Here is a 23,397-nt window from a genome sequence, read left to right as displayed (position 1 = left end):
CAGCTGGTGGACAAGTATTTGAGATTGCATAGTTCCTGGGGTTGGGGAATGTGAACTTGCCCCATGTTTATGTGAACTTAGAATCAGTATATATAATTAGCGTTAGGTGTGGGGGTACATCGCCCCCACATTGTGTTGCAGGATGGCTTACCCCCTGTAAAAAATTACATTTTTATTTTTTTTGTGTGCTTAAATTTTGCATGTGCTGAAGCTGTTTTTCAGTGCATGTGCAGCAGCATGTTGACATCGGCACTTTTGATATTTTGATGTCAGTGTTTTGCTTGTCGATATTAGTAGTATTCAGTGTTTCACACTGCACCCATATATGCTTCTATGCAACATTATCTGTGACCACAGTGACATGTCTGCAATTAACAGGTAAATTTATGGAATCAATGCCTTATAATGCAGTAGCTTTTTTGGTTCAAAATGCATGGCTCTTGCCCATGGTGATGTCTAACATTAATGCTGTGGGTGTAAAACACTGATGAGATGTTTGTTCCTCTTCTGCTGAGACAGATAGGACAGTGGTAAATATGCTGCCATATAACTAGTGTGCTATTATACTAGACAGAACACCTATTAAGTCATGCTTGTATTATCGATGTAGAACCAATATATTGCTCAAACTTGTGACACTTTTCAATTAATCAGTCTTATGCTAGAGACAGCAGTGTTGTGATTCTGCTTCATGAAAAGTGTTTATTAGAAGCACGTTATAGGTTCATAGGTAGGTTCTAGGCTATCGGCCCTGGGGCCTATACAAGCCCAGCCAAAAAGGTACCCTGGCTTTTGCCACCCAAGAAAATTATTTTCCTGCACCACTGCCGAGCAGAGCCACAGAGGTGATCCTCGGGGTAAATTTCCTATTTCCCATCCAATCATCAAGATTTTTCTTGAAGAGTGCTAACGAGGAGCTTTGTTTGATATAGATAGGTAGTTTATTCCAGAGTATGGGAAGTCTCTGGGACAGGAATCTACCCCTCCGGCATGCTCTGTTTATTGTGGTGACAAGGTTTAGGTCCCCAGAGCATGTAGCTCGGAGGGATTGGGATTTCTTTAAGTGGAGCATGTCCAACAGCTTTGGGTTTAACATAGCTTTGTATGTTAGGCAGAGATCACCTCTGAGTAGGCGATATGTGACGGAGTAAAGCTGGAGTTTTTTGAGACGGTCTGCGTAGGGCATCTGTTTGAGGCTGGTAATCCTCTTTGTGAGGTATTTCTGCGGCCTTTCCAGTTGTTGTAGATGTCTTGTGAGGTACATACCAAAAGGGGTGTTGTACTCTAATGAGTAATGAGTAGAGGGGAACAATGTCCTCTTTTTTTGTGGATGAGAAACCTTTTGTGATGAGGTGTGCCACATAGAAGGATTTCCTGACTACCGTGGTGATGTGATTATCAAAGGAGAGACTACTGTCCACCTGTGTCCCAAGGTCTCTTATCACACTTTCAGTGTTAAGTATACTACCGCTTATGTCGTAGTTCATGGGTACAGAGTTTTTACCAAAAGGGATAACAATGCACTTTTTAGCATTGAGCTTGAGGCCATGGCTTTGACACTAGGCATCTGTCTCAGTGAGGCCCTTTTGTAGGATGTCCACATCGTTAGGGGTTTCAATTATGGCACCTAGTTTGCAGTCATCTGCGAACTTCATTAGCCAAAGACCTTCTGTGTTAGCCTGTACTTCAGAGAAGTAGATACCAAACAGGAGAGGACCCAGGACTGAACCCTTTGGTACTCCACTTGTCACTGGTCTGAAGTCAGATTTGGAGTCTGCCACTTTCACAGTGTGGGTTCTGTCAGTGAGCCAGTTGGCAACCCATCTTGTGACATAGGGATTTATACCTAGTTTAGTGAGTTTATCTATAATTCTAGAGTGGGGGATGCTGTTGAAAGCCTTGGCAAGATCTAGATAGGCTGTGTGAACCACCTTACCCTTGTCTACGGCTTTGTTGACTGCTTCAAAGAAGTCTATCAGGTTTAGGAGACATGATCTGCCTTTTACAAACCTGAACTGGGTGGGACTCAGAGTTTGGAGATTACCAATGTCTTTGTTTATAAGTTCCTTGATGATACATTCCATGGCCTTGCAGACCAGGCTCATCAGGCTAATGGGGTGGTAGCTCCCAGGTCTGTGGTGGCTGCCCCCTTGTGGAGTGGGATAACCGTTGCTGTGCGCCATTCAGCAGGCACAAAACCTGAGGTGAGGCTATGATTGAACATGGTACTTAGGTGGGGTGCCAGTTCATTCTGTAGGTCATGTAGAACGCAGCCTGGGATGTTGTCTTGTCCCATGGATGCTGTGTTTTTGGCTTTGGAGAGTGTGGTTTTTACCTGTGCAGCCGTGATTACAGGAACTTTGCATTCTTCCGGTATAGAGATGGGCTCTTTAGGGGGTAAGAGGGGGAAAAGTTAGCACTGAACCTATCTGCCAGGATATTGGCAATATCAGTTGGGTCTGTATATTTAGTGCCATTGTGCTGTAACTCAGAGCAGATCTGAGTGTTGCCATTGAGATTCTTGACATAGCTATAGAATGCTTTGTGGTTGTCTTTAGAATCAATGGCGATTTTGTTTTTGTAACTAGCTTTGGAGGATTTTATCAGGGATCGCAGCTTTTTACTGAGGCTGACCAGGGAACTCCTCCACTCATGGGATTTTACTCTCTTTTGCATGAGTTTCTTCCTTCTGTTGTACAGTTTGTTTATGGCAGGGGACCACCTGATTGGCTTCCCTTTTTTGGAGGATAGTGTCTTGGTTCTGTTTGGGATAGCACAATCCATGCACTCATGTTAGTGCTTATAAAGTGCAATTGCGTAGAATTCCCTAGTCATAACTGTATTGTCCATCTGCATGGGTGTCATGTAGTTCACCATTTCTGTCTTAAGAAGCATGAAGTTGGCTTTGGAGATATTTTTTAGCATGGTTTCCCTAATGGGGGGTGGAGGCAGGATGTGGATATCTAGGGTAACTAGCTTATGGTTGGATCGGATCAATGAGGCGTTGACTTCAGGTGTGGAACACCGGTCACTCATATTGGTAATGACTAGATCTAGAATATTGTTGCCCCTGGTGGGGGTGTGGATAAGTTGATCCAGGGCACTGGAGTTTATGAATTCCAGAAAGCATTAAGCAAAGGAGTAGGTACATGAGTAGTTTTCCCAGTTAATGGTGGGGTAGTTGAAATCACCCATTATTAGGGTGTTTGGTTGAACCCTAATATTTTCCAGTACATCAAGAAAAGAGGAGTGGGAATCTTGGGGCATGGTGGGTGATCTGTAGCAAGCTGCAATTTGGATTGCAGTTTTGCCCAGAGTTAGTTGCACTTGGATAAGCTCGGCTGCATTATGCTGAGCAACTAGCCTGGAGGTGTGGATATCCTTAATGAATATGGACACACCTCCGCCTTTGGTGTTCCGGTCCAGGTTACATGGCCGAAAAGTGTGGTATGAGTTATAGCCTGGTAGTGTAGGGGTGCTCCCTGGAGCCTTGAACCAGGTCTCAGTCACTGCACAGATATCAATGTTCTCCATTCTAAGGAGTGCCTCAAGTGAGTGCATTTTGAGATTTAGACTTCTAGCATTGAGTAGCATCATCCTCAGTTTTTGCTTGCCCGTTCCTGTTACGGTGGTGAATTTGTCATTTGAACCTTGCCTAAAAAAGGCACTATAGGAGTGGCAAGAATCTTAGCCAGTATCCGGAATACCAGGGGTGACAGGTGCAGGCCATCTCTGGCAAAGCATCGTGGTCTGTCGACCATGTCATCCCAGGCAGACAGATACTGGATCCCTTTAGAATGGCACAAGAAGCTTAGCCAATTGTTGAAGTCAATCATTTTGTCCTTGTACTGCGGCATCATTCTGGGTGATGGCAGAATGCTACTCAGGGCTAGGGTCATACCTGCCTGGGATACAAGATTAGAGTGCCCTTCCATGTCTCTTTTCATGTAGTCCAGGGAGGTACGTCTCAGGTCGTTCACACCAACATGGACAATGACAGAGTCATATTTGTATTTGTTGTGGTGTGACCTGAGTGCATGGGTTATGTGGTGGATCCTGGCACCAGACAGGCAGCAGACAGTAACCTTCTCCTTGTTTAGCCTGGTGAGTGGGACATCAGTGTGCCTGACTATAGAATCGCCTATGACTAGTGTGTTGGGTACGTTGTTTTGCCTTATTGGCTGTGGTTGAGTGGCACACTGAGTCTGCGGGCTATGTGTCATTTGGGTTGTGTTGGGGGGGGTGGAGGTTGCTTGCATTTCTGCTTTGGAAGTCTCTGTTGCTTGGGCAGATTATTACTGAGAGCCTCCGCAAATGTTTTTGTGTTTCTATGTGTGGATTTTGGTGGTGTAGATTTAGTGAGACTATGTGATGAGTGTGGTGTGGTGCAGGTGTTTACCTTCTCCTCTTGACTGTCAAGTTCAGTCTTGATTGGAGAGACCTTTACCTCCAGTTTGGCTGGATAATTGCATCTCTCACAGGTTGTAGTGTTGGGTGGTAGGAGGAGAGGGTTGTCTGTGTACATGAGGCAATTTCTACATTGCCCCAAGATGCCCAGATTCATCAGATAGACAGGAGAGAACACTGGGAGCTGACCCTTGGACATGCCTGAATAAAAAAACTATTTTCCTCTAGATAAGTGAGGAAAGTGTGTACAAGAGCAGTTTTATTATAAGCAAATGAGGAAAGTAAGTACCAAAACTGTTTTCCTCTAGGTAATGAGCAAGGTTGAGTTAGTAGGTTATTTAGTGCTTACAAGTTTTGAACAAGTGCTGATCACGAATACGCAAATCCAAGTGCTAAAAGTAAGAATCTGTATCTGGACTAAACTAGTTACAGGAAAGGAGGGAAACAAGTGCAAATGTGGGCTTTTAAATCAGAAAGTTGAGAGAGATGGAAAACCTGCCCAAACAGCCAATAACTACAATTTCTGGGCCAGAATCACTCCTTATGTGGTAGATAGGTTACCTAGTGCTTACCACTCCCACTGATAAGCTAGAAGGCTTCCCTCCAGCACAGAAAGCTTAGGGGGCTCAGAAGCTTACATACAGTCCTGGATACAGCAAATCTGAATCTAGACTACACTATAGTTAAAGAAAGGTATTTTATTTTATTTATATATATATATATATATATATATATATATATATATATATATATACAGAAAAGTAGCTAAAACAGCAGTCAAAACAATTCAAATGCAGTGCAAGCTAGCACACTTGAATATGTAGCAATGTTAGACCAAATACTTTAAAAAATGCAATTAAATTAAAAATGACTAAAAACAATACAGAAGGAGTCTATTAGGTAGAATGAGGTAAAGAGATGGGACTGGGGGGAGTGTCCCAGATCAAATCTACAGTGGGGGCAGGCAACTGCAAAAACATCCAAATTTAAACAACAACACAGGATTAGGGAGGGTGGGTATGGGAAAACCAACACCTTCAGCCGAGATCTGAAAAACTATACAGTGAAGCAAAAATAACAGTGCACAACTCTGAAGTCAGTCAACAATGATATAATTTTATAATACAGTATCCTCTGTAGAGATTGTAGCTATCTATGAATTTTATCAGTATGAACGTGCTGAGGGTTCATTCATTAAATGCCATGTGGTACATAACTTTGAACAGTAAATATTATTATATACACACAGGTTTATCGTTACACATGTGGTGCTATTATATTGGCATATAATAAAAGTGGCCATCATGATCACCAGTGCCGTAGCATAGAGGGATTAGGCCTACTGCAGACCAGGTGATGTGGTATTGAATAACATCTGAAATACTGGCAGGGAGGAATTGTTATGCCCATGCCATGGGACAGGGTGTTCATCTAAGTGCACCTTGTGGGCAGCCATGGCCCACAGAGGGGAATACCCCTTGGATGTAATAGAAGATAGTAGTACATTATTACAACTATCTATGGTGACAAAGACAACATGAGGACCCAGGACACACTAATGATTCTCAATGGCCCCCATCCCTCACTATGCAGTTCTCGGGAAGATTAGGTGTGGTAGGTGAACCTGATGCAGGTCAGGAGTACTGGGACAAACAAATATTTGGCTAAGTGGGGGTAGAAAAAGATGTTGTGACTTAATTCCCAAAACTGTCCATACATTTTTCTCATAGACTAATACTGACTGAACATGATAACATTCTAGAAAAAAATTTCATTTGAAATGTCATATCCCTTATGATAGATGAGACACCACATTCTACACTCAGTGCATTGTACATGTGCTCCCCTGTTTGGATAGATATATCAGAAAGTACAGACCACAGAATTGTTACCCCACCCATGACCACCTCTTGAACACCTGTGGATAGTTTGAACTGGAGTTTTGCTTGCTTGTGTTGTAATACACAGACTGGCTAATAACAAATACTACACAGGCAGAGAATACGTATAGCTATTCATGCATCTCAGTTACATCTACATCTATATATCATATATGTAAGCCTCACTTGTGTGGTGCAACAAGTAATAATGTGGAACTTTGTTTAGGACACTGAAATGTGAAGGGTTGTGTGACGCCCGTGCACTGGCACAGCAATCAAAGAGCCTCAATCCTCACAATTAACACCAGTGAGGGGTGTCCACATAGGGGAGGATAACAAATACACACACAGTAAAGTACAATTTCCCTTAAGAGCACACAGAGATCACAGTTAGTCTGGGCTGGTTTTTCCCTTTCTCTCCAGGTCCCCAATAAGACTCCCCACTGGCACAGCTATAGGGTCCAGATCTCAGCCTAGTGGGCAAGCTAAAACCTCCAGCACCCTCTCTGTCCAGCCAGTGCTTCATGTCCCTGTCCAAATAGCTGGCACACAACCCACTTTGACATATGAGTTATATATAAATACACAGACACTCCTGGGGAAGTCTGGCACAGATTCTCCAGCTGTACCCTCTTTCTGCTCAGTCTATATGGTAGAAATCACTGCCACCACCCACTAATATTTATTGGCTACTAAAACGGCCCTTAACAAAGGGTGACCAATTATTACTGTGCAATATTAGTATCCAAATGGTAAGTGTGACTGAAAAGCAAAACTTATTGGAGTGACTTGGACAGTATCACTATATACATGCAATGCATTCTAGAGCTTAAATTATCTCTACACAAAACAGCCTCAGTTGAAAGGTTTAAAAATAAATAATAAAACCCCAAGATAATACTTATTGCTACACAGTGCTAGTCAAGAGTTCAGAGATCACAGGAAAATGCTTAAAATAATACAGTAGACTAGTTCTCACATCAGCACAGTAAAACACTTAGTCTAATCTTCCTATTTCCTAACTATTTCTAAGAGAAACACTAAAGTCAAAGATCCTACTTACATACAGACTCAGGCAGATTGCTATTTGAGTTGGATGTTCGCAAGACAAATGCAAAATGCTCTCTGATTCTCTCTCTTTAAATTGATAACACAGTGCCATTGACTCATTTCAGATTACATCATTATTTTCTGTTTCCTGTTTCCCAGGCTAACAGTAGCTCAGAAGTTAATAGCCCTTTTTGATCTTGCAGCTGGTGAAGAAGCCAGAGCAATAAAATAAATTATACATGTATATTCTAGCCATTAACTCTGGTTTCAAAACAATAGGAAGAATTTCTTCATTTAAACATCTTGGCTCTGAGTTTTGACATCAAACAATTACACAATGCTTGACTTATCAGCTTTCCTACAAAAGAGTGCACTGTTGTTACATTTTTGCAATTCCACATTTAACACCATTTCCCATTTAAGAGAACAAGCATGTGGCTTATATTAATATTTACAAATGACATAATTATCTACAAAATTCTATCTGGCTAGGCTGGCATTCTTCACAAATCTTCACATATCTTCCCCCAGAGAACTCAAGCTATTTTTTAAGTGACCCTTGAGAAACATTGCTTGAGAGGGTTATGTCTATCTTAGTATACCTTACTCCATTCCCTGTCTTGAGAGCCCATCTGAGGTAGCATTGCTAATCCCACTCTGGTGCTGCACTAACACATCATATGCTTGCAACCCTAGGCTCCACCTTAGTAACTTGGCATTCTGCCGGCTGGCTCAATGTAACCATGTTAGGGGATTGTGATCTGTAACTGCAGGGCATTTTCCTCCATACAGATAAGGCTGAAGATTCTGCAGTGCCCAAATTATGGTTAGACATTCCTTTTCTGTAGCTGCACAGCATTCCTCCCTGGGTCGGAGCCTATGACTGAGATAAACCACTGGGTGTTCTTCTCTCTCTGAAGAAATCTGGCTAAGTACAGCCCCCCACCCATGGTTCATACCATCCACCTGCACAACAAATTGTCTGCTGTAATCTGGACTGGCTAACACAGAGGGTGCTCGCAAAGCTTATTTAAGCTTCTGGAATGCCAGCTCACATGCTGTGGTCCACATTACCTTATCTGGCCTGTTCTTCCTTGTCAGGTCTGTGAGCGGAGCAGCTATGGTACTATAACTGGGGATGAACTTTATGTAGTACCCTGCTGTCTCTAAGAATGCCCTCACCTGCATTTTGGTAACAGGTGCAGGCCATGCCTGAATGGCTTCTACTTTGGCAGGTTCTGGCCTGATCTTACCATTCTCCACTCTATGTCCCAGGTAAGAGACCTCTGCCATACCCACCTGACATTTGCTGGGCTTAATGGTCAACCCTGCTCTCTGTAGTCTGCCCAGCACCTCCCTGACATGCTGAAGGTGCTCTTTCCAGGAATGACTGTAGATGACAATATAATCTAGGTAAGCAAGGGCAAACCCTCCTGCTCCTGCTAGGATATGATCTATTAGCCTCTGGAAAGTCATTGGGGCATTTGTCATCTCAAAAGGCATCTTTGTGAACTCATACAAGCTAAAAGGAGTCACAAAGGCTGACATCTCTCTAGCACTGGGAGTCAAAGGCACCTGCCAGTAACCATTGGTAAGATCAATGATGGTAAGATACTTAGCCTCATCCAGCTGCTTTAGGGCCTCATCCGACCTACGCATGGGGTAAACATCTGACTCTGTGCGACTATTTAATTTCCTGTAGTCCACACACAACCTGGTGCTACCATCCATCTTTGGCACCAGCATGACTGGGGAGGCCCAGGGACTGTTGGAATCTTGAATTACCCCTAGTTCCAACATCTTCTCTATCTCCTCCCTGAGAGTCTGTTTGACTCTCTCAGGCACCCTATAAGGGGCCTGACTAATAGGCCTTTGGGGTCCTGTATCCACCTGGTGCTGCATCAGGTAGGTGCACCCTGGTTTCCCAGTGAACATGTCCCCAAACTCCTGTAACACCTCTCAGATTTCTCAAATTTGGGTAGGAGATAGCTGCTGGGATGTTGCTACCCCTTCCACTGAGGTGTCAGTCTGAGCCAAACTGAGAAGATCAGTCACCAGATCTTCCTCAGACTCCTCCTGCAAGCCACTGCAAATACTCAGCACAATGGCCTCCCTATCATGGTAAGGTTTCATCATGTTAACATGGTACAATTTGTGCCCCTGCTCCTGCCTAGCAGTTCCACCATGTAGTTAACATCACTTACCTTTCTTACCACCTTGTAGGGTCCCTCCCAAGCTGCTTGCAGCTTGTTGTTTTGGACAGGAATGATAACCATTACCTGCTGCCCTACAGCATACTCTAGCTCGAGCATACCTGTCATACCCTACTTTTTCTGTTGTTGGGCTTCTGCCAGGTTCTCTTGGGCCAAGCCCATGTGTTCCTTGAGCCTTGTCCTGAGGTTTAGGACATATGCCTCAACAGACTCCTTGTGAGATTCACACTGACTCTCCCACTCAACATGAATTAAATCTAGAGGTCACCTCAACTTATGCCCACACAGCAATTCAAAGGGTGAAAAACCTGTGGATTACTGGGGAACCTCTCTGAAAGCAAACAACAGATGGGACAAATATTTATCCCACTCCCTCTTAAACTGCTCTGCAAATGCCCATAGCATGGACTTGATTGTAGAATTTAACCTCTCAACAAGAGCATTAGTCTGGGGATGGTAGGCTGTGGTCTTCAGGTGTTTTACCCCACAGTACTTCCACAGACAAGCCAGCAGGTCCGACATGAAATTGGCACCTCTGCCCATCAGTATTTCTTTTGGGAAACCTACCCTGCTGAAAATCTCTAACAAAGCATTTGCCACCTTTTCTGCCTTAATAGAGGACAAAGCCACTGACTCAGGGTATCTTGTAGCATACCCTACTACCACTAGGATATACGTTTTCCCTGAGGAACTTGGGATACTCAGGGGCCCCACAATATCCATAACTACCCTCTGAAATGGCTGGTCAGTCAAAGGCAAAGGCATCAAAGGACCTCTCACCTTGTCTCCTGCCTTGCCTAGCTTTTGCCACTACTCACAGGTCCTGCAGTACCCTGTTACATCTCTGGAAATTCCAGGCCAACAGAAGTTCTGCATAATATGTCTCTTTGTATGTTTTATGCCCATACGACCTGCAAAGGGAATATCATGGGCTATGGCTAGAAGTGCCAGATGGCAGGCTCAAGGCACTACCAACTGCTGTATCCTCTCACCTTCTAGTCCTCCCTCAGAGGTCTACTCTTGATCCCTTTGTCCCAGTATACAGATTCCCCCTTCCCTTGAGAATCAGGTGCCTCACTAGCTACCTGCCTCAGGCCTTGCAATGTAGGGTCTGAAAGCTGAGCCTGTCTCAACTCTCTCTTTGTAACCCTTCCCAGCTCCCCTTCCACAGGATGTCTGGCATCCTCTGACAGTGGTGCCTCACTGTCAGCCTGGGTACTACTACTCACCTCTACATTTGCAGTCAGTCTGTACAAGGGAAAATCAGGACCCACAAGCAGCTGTGGCTCTCCCTCAGTCTCAGTGCTACAGTGTAGCTTCCTCCCTGAAGTAACCACATCACCAGTCCTGGCTGAAAGTATATGGTCTGTCTGAGTTTCCCTCCGGCTACCAGACCCACATGTTTGTCTCAAAGTCTGACTGCATGTAACTGCATTAACACATAGTACTGCCTCATTCAAATCCTTCCCTATCAGGACATCTGCAGGATGATAGTTCGGTACCCCTGTTTTCTCAAGACAACATACTATTGGCATTTTGTATTTCCCACTTCCTGCCTCTCTCACCTTTTGTTCCCCAGCTTGCCTCCATGGACATCTGTATGCCACATGGCCCCACTGGTTGCATTCAAAACATTTAACCCTAGGTCCTGAATGTGTACCTGGACTAGTGGCTTCCCCTCTTACTGGCAGATTCTGTTGGGGCACTCTAGGCTATCCCCCATGGGTTCCTTTAGACCCATGAGCAGTACTGGGGGCCCCTTTCCTCTGCAGGGATGCCCTGTTTGCTAGATATACATCTCCCTTCTTCCCCAACTCCTCTGAATTAGCACATATTCTATCAGCTAACCAGATCCTCATGTCCACAGGCAAAGTGCTAAGGCCTTGTTCCCTCACCAAAAGTCTGCCAGCCCTTCAAAAGTGGTGACCTGACATCCACTCACCCACCTATGAAAATAAGTGCTCAGTTCAGCAATATATTCACACACACTTTCATCTGCCTTGCTTCTATGCTCACAAACCTTTTTCCTATATGCTTCATGTGTTAGCTTAAAAAATTCTAAAAAACAGTTCTTATAAGCAGTATAAATCATTCATAATCAGAAATTTTAGACAACACACTTATAGCTTTACAATGGAGTAAGGGGGTCAGGAACTGCACCCAGAGCCTTTGGTCAACATCATACTGTTTACATACCCTCTCAAACATATGAATGAAACTATCAAAATTATCCCCCTCTGAAAATTGTGGAAGAAATTTACTGACCTTTTGTGTTTCTGGGTTCCAGTTACTCCCTTCCCCATTACATCCATGACTCTGGTGAAGAGTCAGCATCTCCTTTTCATGCTGCCTCTGCCGCTACTTTTCCACAGCTTCCATTTCCAAACGCCCAGCCTCCAACTAAAGTCTGTTTAGCTCAGATGGATTTTTAAGTCCTCTGCACAAAGGTTGAGCTTTCCATTCCCTGAGTGTTGTACATCTCCACGGCCAGTCTGATTGTCCTCCTGGTTGCTGTTTTCTGCTGCAGCTGTGACCAAAGCTGCGATCATGTCTGCCTTAGTCAGGTTTCCCTGCACCAGTCCTTTAGCCTGGCACACCTCAGCCAACTGGCCCATTGTCAGCTTTCCATACTCCGCTGCTGACATGCTTGCCTGTTCTCCCTGACTAACTAAGCTAACAAAAGAAATAAAACAATTGTGATCTGAACTCTGAGTATTCACTGTGTGGCTGATTTAGAGTACAAAAACACTTTCAGTGATCAATGTACACAAGCTACAGGAATTCACACTACCCACACCACTTCAAGCCAATTAGTATTTGCCAACCAATTAATATGTGGTGTGGATATCCCACCACTGCCAAACAATTAGTATGTGATGCCCGTATACTGGCCCAGCAATCAAGGAGCCTCAATCCTTACCACTAACACTAGTGAGGGGCATCCACATAGGGGTTGATAACAAATACACATACAGTAAAGTACAATTTCCATTAAGAGCATGCAGAGATCACAGTCAGTCTGGGGCTGGTTACTCCCTTTCTCTCCAGATCCCCAATAAGACTCCCCACTGGCACAGCTATAGGGTCCAGATCTCTGCCTAGTGAGCAAGCTAAAACCTCCAGCACCCTCTCTGTCAAACCAGTGCTTTGTGTCCCTGCCCAAGTAGCTGACATACAACACGCTTTGAGATATGAGTTATATACAAACACACAGACACTTCTGGGGAAGGCTGGCACAGATTATCCAGCTGTGCCCACTTTCTGCCCAATCTATACAGTAGAAATAACTGCCACCACCCACTAATATTTATCAGCTACTAAAAAGGCCCTAAACAAAGGGTGTCCAATTATTACTGTGCAATATTACTATCCAAATTGTAAGTGTGACTGAACAGCAAAGCTTATTGGAGTGACTTGAACAGTGTCACTATATGCATGCACTGTACTCTAGAGCTTAAATTATCTCTACACAAAACAGCCACAGTTGAAAGGTTTAAAACTATTTAATAATAAATAATAAAAACACAAGACAATACTTCTTGCTACACAGTGCTAGTTGAGAGTTCAGAGGTCACAGGAAAATGCTTAAAATAATACAGTAGAATAGTTATGACATCAACACAGAAAAAACACAGTCTAATCTTCCTATTTCCTAGCTGTTTCTAAGAGAAACACTGAAGTCTAAGATCCTACTTACATACAGACACAGGCAGAGTGCTGGTATGTGGGATGTTCTCAAGACAAATGCAAAATGCTGTCTGATTCACTCTTTAAATTGAGAACACAGCACCATTGACTCATTTCAGATCACATCATTATTTTCTGTTTTCCAGGCTAACAGAAGTTCAAAGGTTAATAGCCCTTTTGATCTTGCAGCTTATGAGGGAGCCAGAGCAAAAAAGAAATTATACATGTAAATTCTTGCCATTAACTCAGGCCTCAAAACAATAGGAAGAATTCCTTCATTTAGACATCTCAGCTCCAAGCTTTGACATCAAACAGTTACACAATGCTTGACTTATCAGCTTTCCTACAGCAGAGTGCACTGTTGTTACATTTTTGCAGTTCCACATGTAACACCATTTTTTCCTATTTAAAAGAACAAGCCTGTGGCTTATATTAATATTTACAAATGACAGATTTATCTGCAAATGTTTATCTGGCTAGGCTGGCAGCCTTCACATATCTTCACAGGTTGAAATACAGGTACCACCAGTTGAAATAAAAAAAAACTATGTGTGGTACTTACATGTGTATGGATGTAGGATTGCAGAGTAAACAATATCATTCACAGTGTGATGTTCATGCTATTTAGAATCCATCTTGTAAAACATATGTGTTATACTAACAAGAGGGTTGCCTTATGACCACTAGCTGTATTTCTCTGTACTACTGATGGCAAGTGACTGTTAATGTCAGCAATTTAACAGCTGGGCCTAAGTGATTCATTTTGTAAAGTTTTCAGTAGATTGTACAGCTAATTAATGTTTTTCTCTAGTTTTCATATAGCTGAGTGAGAAGTTACAAGAAACCACCAGATGATGAAATGGGTGTGGCAACTTGAGCAGCAGAGACAAGATAAGGTTAAGGAGGAATGCTTATGTTACCATGTACACATTAATAGCAGCTGAAATGTATATTCTCTAGATCAGTAACTGTTGCCAGGTTTGATTTATCCCTTTACATAACATGCCTATTTTTGAAGGTGTGTTCCTATTTTCAGTCTTGATGTACCACTTCTCACAATTTTATGCATCCCCCATCACACATGATTTTGAAACTGCTTAAAACACAAGAAACCAAACTACTCAGCTATCACACTTGCAGCAATAATAATTTAAAGAAAGAGGGCGTGTATATTACATCTCTCTTCTTTAGAAGCCAAAATAAGTTGCTTTGTGATGTAGATTGTTGCAATATCATCCATAAAAGTCAACTGATTTTACTTTGTGCCTCTGGAAACATGCTCAAGTTTTTGCATCATTTTTTGTCACATTCATTTTCTACACTTGTATTTTTGAGTAACATCCAGCAATCCTACTGGAGGTGGGGAGAATTATATGCTAACCAGTATTCAAATCTTATGCTAATTATGCACTCAGGATTTTGGCTGGATACCTATGTTTCAAGAGCCTTTGTACCTATTTCATGTGTCTACAGGTAGAGAGGCATGCCACATCAGGCGTATGTTAGGCACAAATTGGCAAAGTCTATGAACCAAATCAAGAAGACCTCATGCCATTTAAAGAATTTTTATGATGCACTGAGCAACATGGGAAACTGCTGGTTTCCTTTTTCTTTTTTTTGGGAGGGGAGGTTGGATTTTACGGTGGTTCAAGAAACAAATGTTGACAACATTTCTAACAGGGGTACACAGTTGAAAACATTCCAGGATGTTACTTGATATTTAGCAATAGTTCAATATTGGTCATCCATGGAGGCAGACATACCCCACAGCTAGTGTCTACACTTATATAAGCCCATATGCAGCCTTACAGTGCCCACAGAGACTGTAAGCATGAATTAGTTTTTTATTGATTATCAAATCATTGTAAAACATTGTCAAGGCAGTTACAATTAAACCAGTTGTATTTTCTGCTCACTGCATGGTGATTTCTACCACCAATGGATAGGACTGAGAAGAACTGTAGAATTCCTGGAATGAATACTTTATTTTTTGGAAAGATGGAAGGAAACAAAAAGATTGCAGTTGAAGATAAAACACTTTTGGACACAAAACGAGAATTCATCTAAATTCAAGATAGCTAAATGACTAGAGTTCAAAATGGAACTAGAGACTGAAGTCAAACATGTTGTATGATCTTGGATGTTAAAATGTGGAAAGGAAATCAAAATACTAGAAAATTTAATTTTTAAACATGAAAAGTGATATTGGAAGAATGATAGCAAGAATACTCACACACAAGAACATCTTACGGCACTTAAACAAAAATGTATAGCAGTGCAACACATCAGGGCACAAAAGAAACACGATCATACTAAAGAGCTTTTGGGGGGATGCTGAACAACTTAAAGCCCCTAAACTTACTGCATATAAACTGAGAGATATTAAAATGGACAAAATATTAAAACTGCTAAATAAGCAATGAGTAAGTAAGCACTCTCCTTGGTTATAAATCAAATTATGAAGGATGTTTACTTCTAGCTATACCCCCTACAAGATATTCTGGATCAAAAGATAATTAAATTGTGTTAAATACCATTTGCTGCCCACTCTTGAAATAAATTATTTAGATTAGATAAATGCTGATTTTAACTTAAGAGAACAGTACAGTTTGATTGATGCCCTTGCATTGTAAGGCCCTTGCACTTGTCCCGATGAGTACTTGCAGACTACTACAACAGTTACAGGAGGTGATAGACCAGTGAATCCTAAAGGACAATAGAGACTCGTTAAAACAGTGTCTTCCTCTAAGAAAGAAAACATCAAACTGATCCCTTAATTTACATGCCCGGTCCATTTCCTGTATACAAAACAAAAACCTTGCAAACATTTTTGACTGGGCACCTAGAGAAAATCACTTTTCATCTTATTTATTCATCTCAGCAAGGATTTGTCAAAGGAATGATGTTGGCTCAGACTTGGTTTCTGGTCTTCTTTATTGTGTTAAGTTTTTTATGTCTTCTAAGATCCTTGAAGCGGCTTTAATTATTGATTAAAAAAGAAAAAAGTGGGATTTTTTGGTTTGTTTTTATTTGTCAGAGGCAGTGAACAGCTTCCTCATTCACAGAAACTTTTCCAAATTCTGCCAAATACTCTACAGACAACACCTAGAAAGTGTATCCAACAATGCTATAATTTTAACATCTTTCCCCTTAGCATAAAACACTTGTTGGGGATGGCCTCTGCCATCATTACTGTTTATTAATGAAGGAGTAGCATTCTGTATATAGCATTGCATTGTGCCTAGTGGAGAATAATGCTAAAATAACAGTGCATGCATTGCATATATTTTATTGATAATTTCATGCTGTAGCTAGTTAATCCCAGACAGTATTTAGAAGAGATCTTAAAAGTCTTTCATATGTTTACAACTATACCTGACCGAGCATAAATAAAATTGTCTTTTAGCAATTAAATGAAGCTTGTAGCTATATGAGGCCATTCATAAGAGAATCAGGATGGTGCTTGTGTGAGGATTATAATAACCTTGAGGTACAGTTATACTCTTCCTTTGACAAGATTAGAAAAGAAAAGTGGGCTTTAGTGTTGGATGAGTTCATAAACAAAATCAGAGACTGGAAACAGGTGAAACACCCTTTCATGGCTATGAATGTCACAGGTAAGGTCCCTTTTCTGTAATAATTTGTGATTTTGGCTCATTTGTTCTTTGCTTTGGGGAACCTACGGTTGGTACCCAGCTCCTGACCATGCTACCTGGCTTACTCCCAGGAAGAGGTCAGTCACTGTCATGACTTCTCTCCTCACATTATATTTCATCAGATGGTGGATTCCACAGTAGCAAGCAGTGGTTCAACTCTGTTATGTGTACAAGGACCCTCTACAAGTAGCCAATGCAGGCTAGTCAACAAACTCTTTCTTCACCTCTTCCATCCTCCACCACGTGATAAAATATGACCCCCAGTCAGGATCCTGAGCAAAACTGCTCCATTAAAAGATGGCACCCGAGTGATGAACCACCAGAGTTCACCTGGGATGCTTCAAGGTTATCTTTATACACAGAACCACCACCACAAAATGGAAAGGCAAGCATGGAGGCAGAGCTAGATGAGTCTGATGGTGGGCCATGGGTCAATGCATTGCCCCAGGCTTAGCCATGGCATATGTTGCAAAAAAATGCAAAATAAATCAATATAAATAAAATAACAAATATCAAAACAAAAAATATTACAAAATGATAGCCACAAAGACAGACACTACTACTCTGACTGCAACTAATGATTGCACTTGCATCTACCAACTGGTATACTAGAGAGCTGCTCAGTGTGATACTATGACAGGGATGATACCCCTGAGTAGATATAAAAACCTGAATGTCCCTATCAGCCACTGTGTATCACGGTTTGTGTGGCTGTGTACCCTTGTCCAGACAGCATGGATAAGTTACATATTATAGGCAATGGATGGTGTGTTTAGGTGTGATTGTGAAAACAAGTCATGTGGACAGTAGTACAGTTTTATGCAGTCCAGAAGGTGTGTGGTGTAGCACAGACAGACAAGCTGTTTGTCAACAAAGATAGCTCTCAACAGGTGATTGACAAGCATTATTATGCAGTGTGTTACATGTCAGGGGACATACCAAGAGTGAAGCAAACTTCCAACATTACGCCAGGCAGAGGTGATACCAATATGGCCATATGGTAGAACGTTGCACCACCAAGATGGTTAGGTCTACCTGTCCTGTGGCTGTGCCCACAGAATACAACTATGACAACATAACTGCATGTGAGGCACCATGTTGCTGTAGGCATGCTGTCCAGACAGACAGAGACATGCACTTCCTGCATATGATGGATGTGAGCATCCCTTTAACATGTATATTGTGCATGTGGGTATTCATAGCATTATATTTAGATAGATAGATAGATAGATAGATAGATAGATAGATAGATAGATAGATAGATAGCTATAGGTATACAAATGGAAACATATGTTGTTCTATAGTGTGTATAAAACTGTGACATAAAGTAGGTGTAGCATAGATAACTATACATGCTATAGAACCTGGCACTTCTGTGCTTTTCTGATATAACTACTACTATGAAAATAATCATAATCATCCCTTCCCAGAGATCTGTTCCATCCACCCACCCCAATACAGGAAATCATTCTCTGTAATTTCCTCTTTTATTTTTTCATCCGATACACCCTGCTTCACCTACACAGTCCAGAGGTTTGAAAGAGCAGCCTTATAATGCATATCCCTCCATGGCATCATTGACTGAGTGGAGTGTTGATATAATTTTGGGAATCTACTACTCCAGATGTGAAGAACACACATGTCCATGTGCATGTATGCGCATTTGTGCAGTAGTAGTCTGTGGGAGGTGGTAGTGATCCTACTGTCTCAGGGAATAATTTTACTTGTCTGCTATGGAGCCACTCAATTTTCAGCAAACGCACCCACATTGTCTGCTTCAGATATCACTGTAGGGGAGGGTTATTTTACAAACTTTGCAGCTTAAATGCTTATTTCTTTGCAATGTCAAGTTGTCACAACTAAAGATAACTCCCCTGGAATCAATAAACTCCATGCAGGAATAGTGCTATTCCTGCACGGAGTGAATTGTGTCCATTCAGCCTTAGCTTTAACAGCAGCGTGCCTTGCATATTCATGAAGGCGCGTTGCTGCTAAGGCTAAATGGACACAAACACTACTGAGTGCAGGGGGCATGTTTAGGAAGTGCATGCACATCTAACATGCCTCATGCACTCAGAAGGTGCCATACAGCACTTTTTAAAAGTATTTCAGTGTCCGCGGACACTGAAATCAAATAAAATGAGTATTTCAGTGTCTGTGGACAGTGAAATGGATATAGGAGCAAGAAAGTAATGCAGGGTGTGTGTGACGCGTTCTGTCACACACCCCCTGCATTGTAAAAGTGCAGTATGGCCATAGCTCTGAACTATACAGGTTTCCATAGAATGCCCAGATGCTTGCTTCATGTACCTTTCAACCTCATAGAGCAAGAAAGCTGTACAAAGCCATAAATAATGGGGGAACAAAGACACAAAAATAGGGGCACTTTTTAAGTATTGCACTTACAAACCTGGAAAGTTAATAGAATAAAAGGTTTGCATTAGCACAGACTTCCTGAAGGGTATGAAGACTGAAACCCAAATGTCTGTCATTTTAAAGTGCTGTACAGCCATAGCCTTGAACTGTACAGGTTGCCACAGAATGCCCAGATACCTGCCTCACATACCTCTCAACCTCCTAGAGCAAGAAAGCTGTACAAAGCCATAAATAATGGGGGGACAAAGACACAAACATAGGGGCACTTTTTAAATATTGTACTTACAAACCCGGAAAGTTGATAGAATAAAAATTTGCAGTAACACAGACTTCCTGAAGGGTATGCAGACTGAAACCCAAATGTCTGCCATTTAAAAGTGCCATATGGCTATAGCCCTGAACTGTACAGGTTTCCGCAGAATGCCCAGATGCCTGCCTCACATATTTCTCGACTTTTTAGAGTAAGAAAGCTGTACAAAGCCATAAAAATGGGGGGACAAAGGCACAAAAATAGGGACACTTTTTAAATATTGCACTTACAAGCCCAGAAAGTTGCTAGAATAAAAGGTTTGCAGTAGTACGGATTTCCTGAAGAGTATGAAGTCTGAAACCCAAATGTCTGTTAGGACGTTATGAATTAAACCCCAAGAGATTTGCCAATGATTTGCTAGAAAACCACAGTCACACTTCTTAAGTTTGTAAGAGCAATAATTACAATCTGTCCCTATGTGTCCCTTTACAATTTCCCTTACTGTGACTGACAAGGAGTGCAGATACATGTAAACAAAGTGGGTTTACTGATTTGTTTCCATTCTAAGGTATGTTTAAGCGTAACTGAGTGGGTATGCGCATTATGGCCCTCTGCACAGCATTTCTTAAACATCCCATAGGAGATAAATAGAAATATACAGCTAAACTCCTCATGCCAAGATAGCATAGTAGTTAGAGTCTTGGCTTCGCATGCAGGCATTCATAGTTTCACTACCAAGACAGGCATTTTATTTTTACATGGAAAGCAGTGTTAAAATTATTTTAATTTTAAATGATGTAGTATTTGATATTTGTCAACCAAGGTAGTGTAGCTGGTCTAAAATGTAAGTGTGAGTGCATATAACATGTAAAATCACCCATGTATACACAAGTGTCCTGTCCCATGCAGTATAGTCACACCCCATGGTAATGTAATGAAAGTTGTTCAAACAAAAACAGAACGAGCCAGCATACAATGACCTGAAACAGTTTATAGGTAAAAAACCATAAAAAGCAGCAAAGGACTCAGACTGGTTTCGGACAGACTAAATCATTACACTGATGAAGGCTGTGATTTAGTCTGGCCAAAATCGGTCTGAGTCTTTTGCTGCTTTTTATGTTTTTTTACCAATAAACTGTTTCAGGTCACTGTATGCTGGCTCGTTCTGTTTTTGTTTGAACAAGTTTATGCCTGGAGCCGTGCATTTGCCTGCCGTGCAGGAGTTCACTTTTTAATGTAATGAAAGCACATAGAGGGACATCATGTAAAGTAAATCGTATACACTTACTAATATGTCAGTAATGATTAATTTAGTTATTATCCTGATACTTTTTTAAAATGAAAAGTGAGCAATGGTTAGCAGTGCTGAGCTATGCTTAGTTGGTGTAAGCATTGCTGAAATGTGAATGCTAAGCAACAGTCAGCTCAGCTAAACAGATTTGTGTGCTGTTAAGCAATGTTCAGCAATTACCCATTAAGCACTGTTCAACCCAGCTTAGCAGGTTTACATGTTGCTAAGCTGTCCTCAGTATTTTCTAAATGATTCAATGATGTAAAGGGTGAGAATATGGCCTTATTTAAACCATGCAGGCGGGAATACAGCCATAACCTGTTGTAGTTTGATCTCTGCAGGAACATGTCTGGCATTGGATAGGAAGCGTGCTTTTGAGTGCAGCGCTGGGGCATCCTGGAGTCCAGGGTCATGACTAAACTCCTTGTAGAGCACCATGATAACAGACTGCTTCATGGCCAGTACCAGGGCTCTCAGTACAAAGTGGAGGACTGGGACTGTCTGGCATATGACCTCACCAGTGCTACTGGAATCCCCCACACTGGTGAGCTGGTACAGCATCATTATGCTGACCTAAAGCTTAGGAAGGGGGAGCTCTTGGCCCAGTGCTCAGGACCAGCATACTCAGCAGTTTGTAAGCATCCCACATATAGCTGTACCAAATTCTATCCTGAGTATGTGATAGACAGGTATGCATAATGTTTGTTTCTCACCCCTACAGCTGCAGAAGAGAGGGCTATGAACATTGAGACCCATGCTGACAGACTGACAAGGATGCGCTGACAGGCTGGTGAGTACAGATCTATCTTGCAGTATACAGTGTCATAAAGTAGAAGGAGTACATTGTTCACTGCCAGTAGTTATAGTCTCTACTGTGTCTAATGAATAAAACATGTTGGTAACACTCCAAACTGAAAAAAAGCCGTAGGGTGGAAATGCTGTGCAGATCCCAATCCCACCAAAAAATGTGATTTTGGTTAATAAAGCGCGCCATGTTTTTTGTTTGGTAAAAGCGCAAGTTGGCGTGGTTTTTGTTTGGATTCCATTATGTTGGATACTTTTCATTTCTGATTTTTTTTCATTTTTATTGTGGATTGACAAGAAAAGCACTATTCTTGATGTTTGTAACACTAATACTTACCCACAGGATGTCCATTAATAAAAGTGCCATTTTACTGTAATAAAAATATATAACAAACCGTTGTGTTTACTCTGGTATGTTGTTGTAGAAATAGAATGCGTGCCGGGTTCTTTACAGCAAATATGGCATTGGCAGCAAAAAAATAACTGCAGCTGTTCTGGGAAACAGCTAGCATGCATTGCAGTCTTGTGTTAACCTTTGCTTTCCAGATTGTATTATTTCAAAGCAGTAATACACAGTACAATAACTATCTGCCAGGCATGAATTTCAGGATTACGAGGTCAGACTGTCCAACCCAGAGAGTAGTAGTCAGAAATCAGTCAAGGAAGTAGCAGCAATTTCCCAGTAGCTCAGTGTGATGGAAAAAAAGCATTGTTGATCATATTAGCACACCCAGACATGGTTTGAATCCAGGGAGTGGTACTGAGATGTGTGCACATATACACAATAGAAACCCTACATATTTGCTGAAACAGTCAGGAAGTGTAAACATATATTTTCCTCACACGTCCCACAGATAAAGAAATGTGTAGAAGTTGTACAAAGGGTATACTAATACACCTGAATATTTGTAGAAACATTCAGAAGGTATTACCAGATATTTTCTCCACAGGTCTTACAGGTAAAGAAATGCTTGTAGAAGCTGTATGAAGGGTATACTAATACAAGTGTACAACTGTTCCACTGTCCAACCCCATATGCCTGCAAATGTCAGCAGAATCGGTATATACACCATGACCTCTTCCTGATACATGTCTCTCAAGTGTCATGCTGTGACGGATGGTGGTCACTGCTGCCAATCACCTTGGACACAGATAGGAATCCAGGTGATCTATGCTAGTAGCAGACTCACACAAGATCATTGCAGGGTACCCCTTCTTTGTCAAGTATGTAACCCTGACATGTATAAGCCCCCTCCAGTAAAGTTGCCACAGTGTACCCAGTCTGCCCCATATCATTACAGGTTCACAATCTAACAGGTATGTATGTGCTACAGAAGCTATGGGCCATAGGTAGATGTAAAGTGAGGCAGACCTATAGAGTATTGAGCAGCACTGTTGTGAAAAATAGAAGCCAATACAGTTGTTAATGGACTTTTTATTATCTCCCTCAAACTGTCATCTGCATCAATAATTATTATTCATATACTACAGGTATGTTCTCAAAACCTATTGTTGGACATGTGTTCTATTATTGTTCATATATTGCATTGGTTGTATATTAACATACCTTGTTCAAATACCATTATTGGTGGCATGTTGCAGTTAATGTAACTTGCATGCTATTAAAATGCTTACTGTTGTTCCATTTATGTATGTGTTCTGTTTGCTATGCAACTGTTTCAAGTCTGTTGGTTTGGGTTAATGGGAACACCTACACATGCTGTTATAACTAATTTTGAAATGTGTTGTTCATGACTAACCAATATTTCTTGGAAAACCACAA

This window comes from Protopterus annectens, chromosome 2.part2 (assembly GCF_019279795.1).
Source record: "Protopterus annectens isolate FY-2018-M chromosome 2.part2, PAN1.0, whole genome shotgun sequence".
NCBI classification, from domain to species: domain Eukaryota; kingdom Metazoa; phylum Chordata; order Ceratodontiformes; family Protopteridae; genus Protopterus; species Protopterus annectens.
This window is presented reverse-complemented; position numbering follows the sequence as displayed.